Here is a 17643-nt window from a genome sequence, read left to right as displayed (position 1 = left end):
AGTTCCAGTATTGTAGCCCTCCTTGTTACCTGTTCCTGCTTAATTTACTATATGTTGGCTAGGTACTGTTTTATTTTTAATGGGCAAATCCGCTATTATCCAAATCTGGATAATAGGAATTTTGTCCATTACTGTACTGTATGTGTTGGGGGAGGGGGCGGGGGGGTTGTTGGAGGTAGAGGGGGTGGGTAATAGAGTGCCCATTCACCTCTTCTTTTGGCCTTCAACAGTGGACTGTAGCCAGCACCCACATGGATGGCCACTGCCTAGACCTGGCTATCACTAAAACATTTTCTCTCTGATTTCTCCATTTACCCCTTTCCTCTCTCTGAACATCACCTCATCTCATTTTCTCTCTCAGTTCTCCCTTTCTCCACCTCCATCTACCCCTCATTTCTGCAGAGACCGGCACTCTATTAACCTACCAGCTTTTGATTCCACTTTATTCTCTTCCCTTTTCTCTCTTAGCTATGCTCCAGACCCTGTCAACCTGGTCAGGAACTACAACTCTGTCCTATCTTCATTTCTTGATCTAAATGCCCCACTTTTTCTCTTACCCTTCTCACCATTCTAACTCCATACCCTGGCTAAATTTCCACACACGCATGATGCGTTCCTGCACTTGTTCCTCTGAACGCCTCTGTCTGTCTCGCAGACGTCCTTCACTACAAATCTATGCTATCCTGTTTCAGCTCTGCCCTCTCTAAAGCAAAACAAACCTACTTTTCTTCAATAATCAACACGCACAAGTCTGACCCACGCCGACTCTTCTCTTTGACTCCCTACTCAGAACACCCTCTGCTACCTGTTCTTCCTTCATCTCACCTCAGGACATTGATGACTATTTTAAGGAAAAGGTGGAATCCATACGTCAGAACATCCCCTCTGTCTCCTCCTCCCACCCTACACTGCTTCCTAACTCTATCCCTGTCTTCCTTGACTCTTTTTCCGCTGTCACAGAGGAGGTTGTGTCACTGTTGATTTCCTCTTCTCCCTCTACCACTTGCCCTCTTGAACCCATTCTCTTCCATCTACTAAAACCTCTTGCTCCTACTATAATCCCAACGCTCACATAGATTTTTAACTCCTCTTTCTTCTCGGGTACCTTTCCCTCCTCCTTCAAACATGCAACAGTCATACCATTGCTCAAAAACAGCAAGCTTGACCCTACCTGTATTTCTAACTATCAACCTGTCTCCCTCCTGGCTTTTGCCTCTTAACTCCTTGAACGTCTTGTACACTGGCGACACACTTTATTCGAGCTCGGCTAGTCCCACGAATTCGGGTATACCCGGGTGTATTGAGGTTTGTGACTGTTTTCTGCCCGAGTGCATTGAGGTATTTTCCAGGCAGGGATTGAAGCATTTTATTCCCGCTGGCTGCAATACTGCACAGTATATATATATATACTGCATTACAATTCATGAATTTATGCCATCTGGTAGACACGCGAAGCATTGCAGCCTATTAAATCCTAATCATTATCATTTAACAGATCAGCCGCCCGTCAGCCAGGCATGAACCCAGGCTGGGAAGGCAAACGCAACAGGGCTTGTCAGAGGTGAGGAGCGGCGCATTCCAGGTATCTGCCAGGTACATACTGGGTATTTGCTCGAATAAAGTGTGTCGGTGCAGTATTCTCTCGCCTGCTCCATTTTCTGACCACCTGTTCTCTCCTAGACCCTCTACAATCTGGATTCTGCACTGCTCACTCCACTGAAACAGCCCTCACTAAAATAACTAATGACCTCCATGCTGCCAAAGACAGAGGTCATTACACTTTGCTCATATTACTCGATCTCTCTGCAGCATTTGATACAGTGGACCACCCTTTCCTCCTTCACATTCTCCATGGTATTGGTTACAAAGCTCTATCCTGGATCTCCTCTTTCCTCTCCCATCGTACTTTCAGTGTCTCTTCAGCAAACACATACTCCTCTATAGATCTCTCTGGGGGGTACCCCAGGGCTCTGTCCTGTGACCTCTCTTCATTTCTCTGTACACACTCCTCTAGGTAACCTAATCACATATCTTGGGTTCAAATATCACCTCTATGCTGACGACACACAAATTTGCTTCTCAGCCCCTGACCTTGCACCTGCTGTACAGACTAAAGTTTCTGAATGTTTCTCTGTGATATCATCCTGGATGGCCCTCCGCCGACTATAACTTAACATTGCAAAAACAGAGCTCCTTATACTTCCTCCCAAACCTGGACCTACTACTTCCTTCTACATTACTGTTGGAAGTACTATCAGTACTCAGTAGCACAAGCACGCTGCCCAGGGGTCACATTCGACTCCTCTCCCACATTCAAAAGGAAGCTAAAACCTGTTGTTTTTTCCTCCGCAATATTACAAAGATACGCCTTTTCCATTGTTGCTCGACTGCTTAAACTGCCCTCTCTCAGGCTAAACAAACCTACTTTTCTTCACTAATCAACACACACAATTCTGACCCATGCCAACTCTTCTCTCTCTTTGACTCCCTACTCAGACCACCCTCTGCTACCTGTTCTTCTTCCTTTATCTCACCGCAGGACTTTGATGACTACTGTATTTCAAGGAAAAGGTGGAAACTATACGTCAGGACATACCCTATGTATGCTCCTCCCATCCTATACCTCTTTCTAACTCTCCTCCTGTCTTCTTCCACTCTTTTTCCACTGTCACAAAGGAGGATGTATCACTGCTGATTTCCTCTTCTCCCTATACCACCTGTCCTCTTGACGCCATTTCCTCCCATCTCCTAAAACCTTTTGCTCCTACTGTAATCCCTATGCTTACACACACATTTTTAACGCCTCCCTCTACTCTGGTACCTATCCCTCCTCCTTCAAACATGTAACAGTTATACCATTACTCAAAAACAGCACGCTTTACCCTACCTTTCTTTCTAACAATTGTCTTGTCTCCCTCCTGCCTTTTGCCTCTAAACTCGTTGAACATCGTATTCTCTCGCTTGCACCTATCCTCTCCTAGACCCGCTATAATCTGACTTCCACACTGCTCACTACACTGAAACAGCCCTCACTAAAATAACTAATGACATCCATGCTGCCAAAGACAAAGGTCATAACACTCTGCTCATATTACTCAACCTCTGTCACGGGAGACCAATGCTTTTAACACCAAAATACCCGGATCCTTTAATTGAGCAAAGCAAGAGATAAAATAAATTGTAATTTATTTACAGAATGAACATACACACGATTATTTGCAAAACACACTTGAAATACAATTACTGGGACGGGGCAAAACGAAATCTTCTATTTCCATAACTAAATCTTTAGAAACAAAGTCTTTAGGCACAATTTCCCAGGAGCGGGAGTTGTGCGCAAATAAAGCCAAAAACAGTCTTTGGATAGGGGCACCTCTCGCAACCCCTGTTTCTCCTCCGCAGCTGCTTACTTCAGTCTACAGCCGTAGAATTGTTTCTGGATTCCTTAGTTCTTACAAACTGTTGACTTGGGTTATGATGTTGCAAAGTTTAAAATCCAGCTTATATGAATCTGACTCCCGATCGGTTGCAGGGATTTTTATGCAGTAAAAATCCCTATCTGTAACCTCTGCAGCCAATCTCGTTCGTGGGAATAATATTCCTACCTGTCCCAGGGTTGCCCCTACTTGGCAAAACCTGGCAGAGGGCTTCTCAGTTTGCTAAGGGCATGCGTGAACCTCGCAGCTTTGCCGCTTAGCATACCAGATCAAGCCCCCTTACCTGGCGACATTTTGTCTGCACTGGCTGGACATTTGGGCCATTTGCTAAGATGGGAGATACTTGAATTACCCCTCACCACTTCACACTTTTAGTCGGCTATTGGTTTCAACTACTGACTTTTCCATTTTTCCTTTGCACGGTTACAGGAAAACACTGCTATTGAAATACATTTCATAGTAGAAATAACATTATTCTCGCCACCTTATACCTGGTGGGAGACACACAGACATTTTTATTAAAGCACAGTGTTACTGCCATTACTGGGTTCGAGAGCTAACAATCACAATTTCCCAATATGGCTCAGGGGCACCCAGCTGGGCATAATACCTTTTATTTACTGGCCTGGGTAATCCTTCACCGTCACAACCTCTCTGCAGCATTTTATACTGTAGATCATCCTCTTCTCCTTCACATTGTCCATACTTTTGGTATTCGTAACAAAGCTCTATCCTGGATCTCCTCTTACCTCTCCCATCGTACTTTCAGTGTCTCTTTTGCTAACACCTCCTCCTCTATCGATCTCTCTGTGTGGGTACCTCAGGCTTCTGTCCTAGGACCTCTTCTGTTTTCTCTTTACATTCTCTCTCTAGGTGACCTACTGTAATCACATCTCCTGGGTTCAAATATCACCTCTATGCTGATGACAGATTCATTTACTTTTCAACCCCTGACCTTACACCTGCTGTACAGATCAAAGTTTCGGAATGTCTCTCCGCTATATCATCCTGGATGGCCCTCCGCCGAATTAACCTTAACATGTCAAAAATGGAGCTCATCATATTTCCTCACAAACCTGGCCCTACTACCTCCTTCCACATTACCGTTGGAAGTACTACAGTATCTTAAACCCAGTAGCACAAGCACGCTGCCTAAGGGTTTACACTCGACTCTTACATTCTCTGCTCACATTCAAAAAGTAGCTAAAACCTGTAGTTTTTTCTTCCGCAATATTACAAAGATACGCCCTTCCCTTTGTTGCTCGACTGCTAAAACTGTGACACAGGGCCTCATTCTCTCCAATCTCGATTACTGTAACCTCCTGCTGTCCAGCCTTCCTGCTTCTCATCTGTCTCCCCTATAATCTATCCTAAGCGCTGCTGCCAGATTCACTCTAATCTTTCCTAAATCTATCTGTGTCTCCCCTTCAGAAATCCCTCTCCTGGCTTCCTATCAAACCCCATATCACACACTCAATTCTCCTCCTCACTTTTAAGCTTTACACTCTTCTGCTCCTCCTTACATCTCAGCCCTAATTTCTAGCTATACACCATCGTGACTCTTGATTTCTGCTCAAGGATATCTTCTCTCTACCCCTTTTGTATCTAAAGTCCTCACCTGCTTTAAACCTTTCTCACTGACTGCCCCACACCTCTGGAATGACCTTTCCCTCAATATCCGACTAACACCCTCTCTATCCACCTTGAAGACCCACCTTTAAACACACCTGCTTATCGAAGCATATGTGTAGTTCCGCTGATGCTTTACACCTCATACAAAAACCTTGGCCCCTTGCAGATGCACTTACCAGAATGCCCTCCTACTGTCTCTGTACGGTCTTTCTACCTACTAATTCGATTCTAAGCTCTTCCGAGCAGGGACTCCTTTTCCTAAATGTTACTTTTATATCTGAAGCACTTCTTCCCATTATGTATTATTTTTAATTTATAGGATTGTCACGTGTATTACTGCTGCAAAGTGCTATGTACTGTACATTAATGGTGCTATACTGTATAATTAAACACACAGTACATACATACATCCTTTGCCATTGGGGTTATATGTGCTCCCATTGAGGGCAAAGGTAACCACACTGGCAATCAATAAGTGTATTGGATAGTATTGGTTGTGGTATTGTATTTGAATGGTTATTGGGGTTGGAGGGGCTGGGTGAAGGAGGTAGTTGCCCCAGGGTGGGTGGTTACCCCTCTCGTGTGGGAGGGGTTAAACCCTTAGTCCCCACTAAAATAATGAAGCGGTTAACCCCTCCAACAACCTTCCCGATTGACTATTTTATGCTTGCCAGGTATACCCAGATTCCTGACAAGAACTCTGTCATTCACTTGTAATTCTTGACCATGCATTCTTTTATCAAACCAGCCTTTATTTCCTCAGTTGGGTGTGTCAGCCGCAGTAGTGGCCAGTTTACATGCCTCTTGCAACTATTCCTTTCATTTTCTCACATATTGCATGTAAGTGGTAAGTGACGGGCTATCTGCTAACAACTTCAAAACACAGATGGATTGGTTACCTGGCTTCCCACCCAAACATCAGATAGCATGGCGAGTAGCCTGTAGTGTTATTCCGGGTACAATTGTATACATGTACCAGGTGATGTGCATGCTTGCTCCACTGTTTTGTTCCCTGGGTATTCAATGTGCCATCATCTTCAACAGTGTCCTATTAAATCTCTGTGGCTTGATGTTCCTTGGTGGATGGTACAGTGTACAGTGTTGTTCGGGTTTTCTTTATTTCACAAATGTGCACCAATGTCTTAATGAGACAGCTTTCAAAATGTCATCCCTGGTCGGAATGGATTCTAGCAGGTAACCCATAATGAACAAAGTATTTGTCTCTCAGCACCTTGGCAAATGTATTATTTTTCTGGTCCTTGGTTCGGAATGTCTGGGCATACCTGCTGAAGTTGTCGGTGATCATTAGAATGTTGCTAGTGCTTTTTTCTAGCAGGTTCCAATGACAGAAAGTCCATGCAAACCAAATCCAATGGTCCACTGTTGGTATATTTACTAATGGGGTGGCCATCCTAGGCAGGTTACTTGGTACACACCAACTGCAGTTCTTGCAATATTCTTCAATGTCTTGCCATCCAGAGCCAGTAGAGCTGGTCTTTTACTAGTCCTATATGCTGTTGGTACATAGATAGAGGAAGAAAAAGAAACAATAAAACCAATGCCATTAACTCTTGAGAGGACGAAACGTTGATCAATTGGCAAATTATTTCACTTTATCTAAACCTGTAGTGCCCTGTTTCTTTTTCTTCCTCCAAATTCACTTGGAATATTTAACAGGTTTTCTCTGGACCAGGAGCACTGGTAATTGTATCCTTTATTTCTACTTTGTTTGGTGTGCAGCATCCTCTTACCTTTATTACTTGGTACGTAGATGGCCATGGTTGTCATGGAGGGAGCTGAGTACCATCTGTCTGTATTTGTAAGGGAGTACCAATTCTTTAGCTAGTACGTGTTGAGATTTCTTGGTCACTCAAAACATTATTACTAGCTTAGGGCATTGCCTCTCTAACAACCAGCTCTCAAGGTGAATCCTTATGATGGCAAAGGCCAACTTCTAATTGCTCATAGCTAGCCATACTTCATTTAAGCCCAGATCTGTCTTTTGCTAGCTTAATTGCTAACTTTATAGAGTGCATGTAGGCAAGGGGCATAGCTTTGGGGGATATCCCTATACTATCAGCCACCCTGTACAGGTTTGTTCTCTTGTTGCATTGGGGCATCTCAATATGTTTGCACAAAGTGTGTACCCTGGGGTGGTAAGTTTCTCCCACTAACTGTGCATCTTCAGGGTATCTCTATGAAGGTGCTCATCTCATATCAGGAGGCGGACCCACAGGGCTGAGGTAGGGATGCAAATAAACCGACAATAACCCAGGGACAGAGTCCTGTAAGAGTATCTGTAGTCGGTAAGGAAGCAGGGTTCAGGGCTGGCGGCAGAGTAGCAAAGTCCAGGGGACAGGCAGAGGTCAGGGCTGGTAGCAGAGGTGCAAAGTTGAGGAGGCAAGCGGAGGTCAGGGCAGGTGGAAGGCAGCGAGGTCAGGGTCACGGTCCGGGGTCAGCAACAGGAATTCAAAACAGGCAAGAGAATAAGGCGTAATTGCAAAGACCGACAGGAGCTGTATGAACTTTGCTCGGCGACTCCCTATGGTAACTGCAGTCCTATAAAGCAGGCTGCCAGAACCCAAAATGTCCACAGAGAGCAGAAAGGGCAGGAGAGAGAGAAAACCTGGACCGTAGTGAAAACCCGGCACGGATCGAGAAGAATCCTTACAATCTCTGTGAATCCGAGATAACGCATCAGCAACAAAGTTCTGCCTTCCTGGTCTGTTATTCCGGATGAAATTGTATGTGACCAATGCAGCTAGCCACCTATGAGAAGTGGCATCCAATTGTGCTGAGAAGAGGATCTATGTAAACAGGTTATTGTCCGTGTGCACCACAAATGTTGCTCTACTGTATACCGGTAGTCGTGTAACTTGTCAGCTACTGCCCATTTAAAAGATCAGAAACTCAAGCTTGTGCACTGGGTAATTATTTCCTGACCGGGCTAACCCCCTGCTCACAAATGCCACAGGCAGAAGTCCCTCGAAATGTTCCTGATATAATACAGCTCCATGTCCTTCTAGGCTGGCATCCACATACATAGGGCTTGTGTGGGTCTGCAAATGCCAGTACTGGTGCATTGGTAAGAGAATAATGACAGAAGAAAAAGTGACCCAAGTCGAGCATTCAAGCTCACACTCTGATTGGTAAATGAAAGTAATTCAAAATAATTTATTACATACAACATACTAAAATAATGGGTTTTAAAATGGCAAACTGAATGCGTATCTGATCTAAATGTGGAGTACAGTATGTGCACAGGATCCTTACAGTGGTAGTGGGTAACCATTAGTATACCTTGATACCCACTGTAAAGCAGTCCCTCAATAGGGTCTGCTTGTGATATAGGTAGAGGAGGGAATGGTCTTACTGTTGAGCAGTATATAGAGATCAAAGTAGTTAACTATAAACAAATATTTAGCCCTACTGTATACACAGTTGATCAGCCGGGTATAGTTACACCCAGTCGTACAATCGCCTTATACTCTGATATTTCACTCACAAAATGTATAATAAATCTTGTGTTAAAAAATCTTGTGTATTTCTTGAGTCAGTGAATTGATAATGCTTGTCCAATGTATGCACATATAGTGGGGCCCGTATATGGTCTGTTATGGGTAACGATAATGTACCCTGGTCTCAGTCATACAGGCAATATGGGATAATGTGCCTACTTGTTGAATAGTGCAGCGCTAAGCGTTGTGATTTGAAAAGATCTGTACACACAGAGCTTTTACGTATAAACAATAAGCAATCGGGACTTCAGTGTATGGTAGTTAACCTGAGGTAACCCTTGGTGTCAGAGGACTAATTCTGAGATCCAGAGCACAGCTAAATAGTCATGTACAAGCTAAGTATAGTACAAGTATATCAGCTGACCTGTGGGTGAGTGACATATAGCAATATTACGTTAGTTCTCAGAGCGTTGCGTGACCTATGGTATTTTCTGTATTTTTGAATACGCTTTATCTAGGGTGTTTTTTTTATAATTTTTTAATTTAAATTTGTTAAGCATAAGCTCAGCTTGTTGTTCGTATATGCTGTTATTTGTGCAATTATGCTTCACCCTCCTTAGTTTCCCCTGAGGGATATTATCAAGCCAAGCATTGAGATTATTACTGTCAGCCTCAATATTATTGAGGCAACTTACCGGTTTATGGTAAGTTTTTGTACAGATATTACCATTCTCTATATAGATAAGCAGGTCAAGAAACTCAATACTGATAGTGCTAAATTTACGAAGTAAAGCGAAGATTATAAATATTGTGATTTATATCATTAAACCCCCCCCCCCCCGTCCCCCGTCCCCCAGCAATTTCAGCAGCCAATCAATGAAAACGTCTGGACATTGATTGGCTGATGAAACTGACGTTGCGCTGCTGTAGCCTGGAATCACACTCTTGAAAGACCTCCAGCTACACCAGCGGCGACGACGTCGTGCTTCGCAGCCAATGGTAGTTTCAACAATGAACACTACCATTGGCCGCCAGGGGTCGGTGATGAACAGGCACCAAAGCGCACGCACGTTGTGTGTGCTCCAGCCTTAAAGAAGATTGTGTCACTACCAATGTATTTTGGTGCGGTGCATACCTGTGAGATGGAACGGGAGGCCTTGAGAACTACACGGTGGTATGGGGAGGCACCAGGACAGGTTGTCAGAGTTGATCTTTCATAGTGCAACACCTCCAGCCGGTGAGGATCCTGGTGCAGCCAGGATGGTCCCCACTGGCAACTCAGGTAATGGTCAAGACATATAGCCACAAATTATAGTTCAACTGTGTCTTTATTTACAGCAATATGATGTTCACAGCAGCTACATTCCCTGGAGCAGCACCCACAAGGCTTTACCCCCTGATAGGATAAAGGGTAAGATGCTCCCACTCCACAAGGGGAGGGAAGAGAGCCCTGACTTTTGGGAAAGTGTCAGCTTATGTACCCTAGGGGAGTGGCTTGTAACTCTGCCCCATAACAGGGAGGGGGGAATAACATGTACGCCAGCACTTGTAAGTGGCTTTGCCGCGGCATGGGACATCTTGTCTCAGCCAACTCGCCGCCGCCGATCAGTCGCCAAGGACTGCTCGCTTCTTTAGAGTAAGGCGTTAAGGTTAATGATTTTAAGGTAAGGAATTAAGGTTAAGGATTTTATGGTAAGGGGTTATAGTTTTTAGAATAAAGATTATCGTTAGCATTAGGGGTTTTAGGGTAAGGGGTTAAGGGATTAAGGTAAGTGTCATGGAACAAGAATCACATTCCTGCCTGACCCCCCTTCTGCTTGTCAGCTCCTTAAGTTCAGCTGCAGGCATTGGTTCCACATACACACACTGTGCCTGTGTAACATGCAACAATGTTGCATTTCTTGCCTCTGAGCACGTAATCAGTGAACTGCTACTGCAGCTTCTCCAGTCCTCCCAGTTAATGGACTTTCCCATGTTCTCCCCTGTCTTTTGCTGACAGTTAGTGCAGTCCCACTCAACCTTTAGTGTGACCCCTGCCCCTCACTTCCTTTTCCACCCTAGATCACAGTGAGTACAGACCTGTCTGCATCCACCCCTGGTAAGGCCTTTCTCTCTTACCATAGTCTAACCCCATAGAAGCATCCCACATAGAGAAGCACTCTCTGCCTACACTACACCTACAAGTTCCTGTGTTTTCTACTCCTGCAATAAAATTAAGAAAGGCATTAAGGACTTGTCATGCTTTGGAAGAGGGAGGACATGAGTTGAGCTTACTGGAATCATTCATACATCATTCGTGACCCTGGTTCCAGGAAAGTAAGGATTTAACGTTGGGTGCTTTTGGGGTAAGGGGTAAGGTTAGGGGGTTAACGTCACGGCGAGACGTTTGGCGGTGAGATGCCCTCAGTGGGTGTTCGGTGGCGGCAGCGAGTTAGCTGTGACATGATGTCCTACAATACACCGCTTTACAGCATATTGAATAAGTGCTTGTGAGTACTAACTTTCTCTGTAATCTTCCGGTACAGTACATAAGGTCAAATTAAACCATTATTTTTCAGGCACTATATTTTGTACTCTGGATTTTGAGTAGACCTAGATTTACTAAACTTTGATATTTATAATGTTGTGTGCTAATAGCAAAAAAAGTTTTTTTTTACTGCCGTATTTACAAAAGGTTTAACGCTTAAATTACAGCGATAACTAATTTTGTCAAAGTAAATAAGTTAAATTGAATGCCTAGTTTGCTTAATATGTATGAAAATGTATGTTAATGAAGAAAGGCTAATTATATATTCCCATTCTACTCACAGAAATTGAAAAAAATCCCAATTTTGCAAATTGATCGCTGTAATATTTTTGAAAAAAATGCAATTTTTGAATGACATTTTGTAAAAATTATGAAATGTCTACTTTTTTGGGATATGTAAATAATTGTTGAGATTTCCAATCTTTAGCACTTTTTTTGTACAAAATGTGTCATTTTCATACTTTTAAAACAAAATAGTTGGTCATATAACCAATATCACCTGCTCATTAATTATGTGACCTGGCAAAATGTTTTCGGCATAGGTTGAGTAAAAAAAAAATCTTTCATTGTACAATGGATGGTAAAGAAATTTATGAGGGCATGTTTTTCATCCTTTTCCACAACCAACTTCATCCAATGTCACACATTAGTTAAACGGTTGGTAAGGATTCTGCAAATGAGTGCACTTTCTAGAATTATCATCTGTAACCTATCCATCTTACTCTGACAAATTCATAAGGACGAGGCAGCTGTCTTTTTACTCCAGGAAGAGGATCTGAATCTAGTCATGTCATTTACAGTTCGCAATGGGAATATTCGCTCACATTTTCAATAAATTTGCAGATTGGCAAAAAATAATCACAAAGGTTAACCATTTAACCATGAAAATGTCCGATTTGTGACAGGTTGAGACCTGTTTTTTTTTCAGGATGCTCCTCCTCATTGTCATTGTATAAAGTCAGTCAGTAATGAATCATCATCAGTAGCAACCCCATGCTGATTCCGGAGGTGGGAACTTTATATTGTATCTCTCCTCTCTTGTGTTCTATGCAATGCACTTCCTCACCCGTTATACTGATGTTATACAGTAGATGTGGTTACAGACAGGTAGACAGTCACAGTGGGGATAATGAATACTCGGCAAATGTGAACCTTAGATGTCTGCAAATGGTTTGCCTTAGGGCTGTTATATAGTGTGTGCGGCCGTGCACACACGCGCGCGTGCCTCTGCGAAGGCGCGTGCACGTGCCGCACACGTTTTGTGTATATACTGTGCGCGACTGTGTGTATGTGTATGTATGTATGTGTATATATTTGTATATATATATGTAACGGGTATTCCCCCCCACCCAATAGCAGATATAGTGTGAGTGTGGAGAACCTACTGTTACCTGGTGTGGTGCTTTACCTGTTAGGCTCACAGGAGGGCTGAGCTTCTGCCACGGGGAACCTGGGGCAATTATATTAGGAGTAACCCTGTACTCGGTGCAGCGCCTCCACCTGCGATGGTTCCCGGCAGAGCGGGAATTGGTCCTCGCAGGACACATACAAATAACCAGCACACCGTATGTATAATAACCAATAATGCTTTTACTATCGTGACTGTACTCAAGCATAACACTCAATAATCAACAGGTGTCCCTCCCTAGAGGAGACACTAACTCACGCGTCTCGCAGGACGCTACCTTCCCTTACACTCCCACCAGATGATCCCACCCAGTGTCCAGTAACCCCACACAGTATTACCCCACCCTTCAAGTGAGATGTGTATGTGTGACTGCGCAGCCACTATGTCCCGTGTGAATGTGAGAGGACTCGTTGGTGCACCTGTGGATTACCTGCCGGACACTCCGGTGCCCGGACCTGCCAAGGAACTTCACAAAGGATCCGAAGGCTGATGTCAGCTGAATGCAGGAGCTACCATCCGGGGCGATCCCACCCGGATGGCTACTGCAACGACAGCGAAGGTCTGAGCCCAGACCTCGGGATAGACGCGCGGCGTCCGCTGTGTCCCTAACTGGCTCTGGATCTGGATAGTAAGTGACAGGGTCCCTAACCTGGGGCCTGTCCCTACAACACTCAATACTACTGGGTGGCTCAGGGCTATCTCGGGCCTTGGGTGCTGCTGGCCTAGTGCAGGGAGTCACTGACTCCTGCACCCTACCTCCTTCCCCTGGCTGCTCCTGGCGCTGACTCACTAGCGTGCTCCAAGCCCGCGAAAATGTATCTAATCTCCCCTGCAGGGAAATGCTGCAGCCCTATTGGCTCCCTGGCGTCACGTGGGGCGCTCCTGAGGCTCATGGGAGATATAGTCCCTTCTGTGAGCCTTCTACCGATTGGCTGCCTCTCGCGCACTTCTCCTGCGCATTCGCGAACTTCCCTGCACCGCGATCTGTACTGCGCATGCTCGAACAGCAAGAAGATGGCGGCGCCCTTGCCATCCTGCTTCGGGAGAACTGGGAGCCCTGCAACGCGATCGCTGCCTTGGCAACCGGCCGCACACGTCCCCGGCAACCCCCGAGCAGGAGCCTGACCGCCCTCACTCTTGCGATCGGCTGGTGGGGCCGCCATTGGACTCGGCGGCACCCGCGATCGCCAGCAAGGTGAGGGGGGTGCTGACAGGCAGGGGGGACCTGGCTACATCTATATAGATGAGTGTGTGTGTGTGTGTATGTATGTGTGTGTGTTTTTTTAAATAAATAAATAAAACCTGCAATAATTTTTTTAATACGTTTTACAGACATACACATACACACACATACATACACAAATACATACATAGACTCTCATATACACTTATATACTTACATTTTCAGTGGCGGGTAGCGACACGATTTCTTTCTTTTTTTCTTTTTTCCCCTTGTCGGCCGGCTCTACTCTTCTTGCCGTGTGTGCGCGCAGCACATTATAGAAAGGCTGACTACGTCAGCCAACTAAAATTCCGCTCGCACGGCGTAGCGCTCCCGGCACTATAGAAAGGGCCTTATGCAGCCAAGTAGATGCAAATTCCCATCTATCAGGCATACATCACATCAACTCAAACTAAAATAAACCAATGATGTATATTTGTTTGTGTGTGCCCCACTTTTTGTTTTTGCAGTAAAGGATTTCAAGCATTTTTCTCACAAGAATTTACAGTGCATAATTAGTCACGAAAACTTTGAAAATTGCTACAAATGTTGATAACACTTTTGTGGGTCCACAATTCACCTGTTTCGCAAACTTGTGCAAACGTTTTCCACTTCTTCAGTCCGGGCACATGACTACTGTACCTTGATCGGGTTAAAAAGAGCTTGAAGAGGATTCTTGAATCTTTTCTAGAGTTCTTCCTTACTAAATTTTCTTGTGATGCGCATTTAAGGGAAATATGCTGAAACTGTTTTGTATTCTACTAGAAAAGTGTGTATCTTACCTGAGGATAGTGTTCTAAAATACCAAAGTGCTTAATATGAAGGAACTGTTTCATGAATCAGCAGAGAGGCGGGATGCGAATGCTAATGGATGCAAAGTGGAAGGGGGCATTTTCAGGTTTCCTGTAGAACAGGCCTGCACAACATGCGGCTCACCTGGCCTCTCTGTGTGGCCCGCGATGACTCCGGCCGGGCACCAGTTAATTAAATAATTGTAAAAAAAAAAGTTAAAAAAAATGGCGGCGAGTAGAAGAGATTGGTTGGAGGTCATAGCATGATGTGCTGAGCTAAGGTGTGTGTGTGTCTGCTGCAGGGGGGGAGTGAAAAATGGGCTGCTGTGGGGGTGGGTAGGTGTGTAAAATGGGCTGCTGCGGGGGTGGGTGGGTGTGTAAAATGGGCTGCTACGGGGGTGGGTGGGTGTGTGTGTGTCTGCTGTGGGGGTGGGTGGGTGTGAAAAACGGGCTGCTGAGAGGGTGGGTGCGTGTGAAAAACGGACTGCTGCAGGGGGGGGGGGTGAAAAACGGGCTTCTGCAGGGAGGGGGGGTGAAAAATGGGCTGCTGCAGGTGGGGAAAACGGAGTGGTGTGGGGGAGAAGGGATGGGGGAGAAAGGGTGGGGGGAGAAGGGGTGGGGAGAGGGAGAGGGGAAAGAGAGGAGGCAGAAGGGAGAGGGGAGGCAGAAGGGGGAGAAGGGAGAGGGGGGAGGAGGGAAAGAGGGGGGGCAGAAGGGAGAGAGAGGGGGGAGAAGGGAGAGAGGGGGGCAGAAGGGAGAGAGGGGGGGGAGAAGGGAGAGAGGGGGGGGAGAAGGGAGAGAGAGGGGGGGAGAAGGGAGAGAGAAGGGAGAGAGAGGGGGTGAGAAGGGAGAGAGGGGGGAGAAGGGAGAGAGGGGGGGAGAAGGGAGAGGGAGGGGGGGAGGTATGAGGAGGGGAGGGGTGAAGTATGATGGGGAAATGTAATGTTTTTTTCTGTATCACAATAAGAAAACAGTTAAGTAAAAGTTGCGCGCTAAAAGATATTTTTTCATGGTAGGTGCGCTATGGGTTCGGGGGGGGGGGGGCGGGGCTGCTCCTTTCATTTGGCCCTGGCCCCATGATTTCTGTTGGCGGCCCTGTGGGTGATGTGAGGTGCAGGGGGGGAGAGGGAAATGGGTGATGTGAGGTGCAGGGGGGGAGAGGGAGATGGGTGATGTGAGGTGCAGGGGGGGAGGGTTATGGGTGATGGGAGGTGCAGGTGGGGAGAGGGTGATGGGTGATGTGAGGTGCAGGGGGGGAGGGTGATGGGTGATGGGAGGTGCAGGGGGGTAATTGGAGGTGCAGGGGGGGTCATTGGAGGTGCAGGGGGAGGGTGATGGGTGATGGGAGGTGCAGGGGGGTAATTGGAGGTGCAGGGGGGGTCATTGGAGGTGCAAGGGGGGGTGATTTGAGGTGCATGGGGGGTGATTTGAGGTGCAAGGGAGATGATTTGAGGTGCAAGGGGGTGATTTGAGGTGCAAGGGGGTGATTTGAGGTGCAAGGGCGGTGATTTGAGGTGCAAGGGGGTGATTTGAGGAGCAGGGGGGTCATTGGAGGTGCATGGGGGTGATTTGAGGTGCATGGGGGGTGATTTGAGGTACAAGGGGGGGTTGATTTGAGGGGCAAGGGGGGTGATTTTAGGTGCAGGGGGGGTCATTAGAGGTGCATGGGGGGTGATTTGAGGTGCATTGGGGGTGATTTGAGGTACAAGGGGGGGTGATTTGAGGTACAAGGGGGGTTATTTGAGGTGCAAAGGGGGTGATTTGAAGTGCAGGAGGGGTCATTGGAGGTGCATGGGGGTCATTTGAGGTGCATGGGGGGTGGTTTTTGGTGCGGGGGGGTGATTTGAGGTGCATGGGGGGTGATTTGAGGTGCAAGCGGGTGATTTGAGGTGCAAGGGGGTGATTTGAGGTGCAAGGGGGTGATTTGAGGTGCAAGGGGGGTGATTTGAGGTGCAAGGGGGGGAAAGGGTAATGGGTGATGTAGGGTGCAGGGGGGGAGAGGGTGATGGGTGATGTGAGGTGCAGGGGGGGAGGGTGATGGGAGGTGCAGGGGGGAGAGGGTGATGGGTGATGTGAGGTGCAGGGGGAGGGTGATGGGTGATGGGAGGTGCAGGAGGGTGATTAGAGGTGCAGGGGGGGGGGGGTGATTTGAGGTGCAAGGGGGGTGTTGTGAGGTGCAAGGGGGGAGAGTGATGTGAGGTGCAAGGGGGAGAGTGATGTGAGGTGCAAAGGGGGAGAGTTATGTGAGGTGCAAGGGGGGAGAATGATGTGAGGTGCAAGGGGGAGAGACATGTGAGGTGCAGGGGGGAGAGTGATGTGAGGTGTAAGGGGGGAGAGTGATGTGAGGTGCAAGGGGGGAGAGCGATGTGAGGTGCAAGGGGGAGAGGGATGTGAGGTGCAGGGGGGTGTGATATGTGTTCTGTGCAGGGGGTATTGTGTGTTTGATGTGGAGGGGGAGTATTATGTGTGTGGGTGAGGGGGAGAGATGGGGTATGAGAGATAGATGGGGAGTATCGCAAAGGTTGATAGTGAGGGGTTCTGGGGGAGATATGAGGATGATGATGAAGGGTGCTGGGGGAGATATGAGGATGATGATGAGGGGTGCTGGGGGAGATATGATGATGATGATGATGATGAGGTGCTGGAGGAGAGATGATGATAGTGATGATGGTGATGATGATGATTTTACCCGTGCGGCCCAATTTTTTTTTCCTTGGAGCAGTTCGGCCCTTCTCACTTTACGAGTTGTGCAGGCCTGCTGTAGAAGATCCTTGACATGGTTCACTGTGATCTTTGCCCCAAGCATGTTCTGCCTAATTACTGATTTTGTTATTGTTGCCATGATGAAACAAACATAATTAACTTCTTCACGGCTGGAATATTTTGCCGACTATTTGGCATTCTTGGACCTAATGTTGTGATGTCAACAGCTAATTATTTTTGTAAGTATAAAATAATATTATACTTACAGTAGCATAACATTCTGTTCAACTACAGTAGTCATGTTGTATTGTACATATAAATAAGTACAGATATAGAATAAAGTATCTGTTGTCTAAATTTAGCATAGGTTGAACTTGATGGACGTACGTCTTTTTTCAACCTCATCTACTATGTAACTATGTAACTATGAACTGACCATGCTGAACCAAGCTGCATGTTTGTGGT

This window comes from Ascaphus truei, chromosome 1 (assembly GCF_040206685.1).
Source record: "Ascaphus truei isolate aAscTru1 chromosome 1, aAscTru1.hap1, whole genome shotgun sequence".
NCBI lineage: Eukaryota > Metazoa > Chordata > Amphibia > Anura > Ascaphidae > Ascaphus > Ascaphus truei.
The sequence above is the reverse complement of the archived record's forward strand: the minus strand, read 5'-3'. Positions refer to the sequence as shown.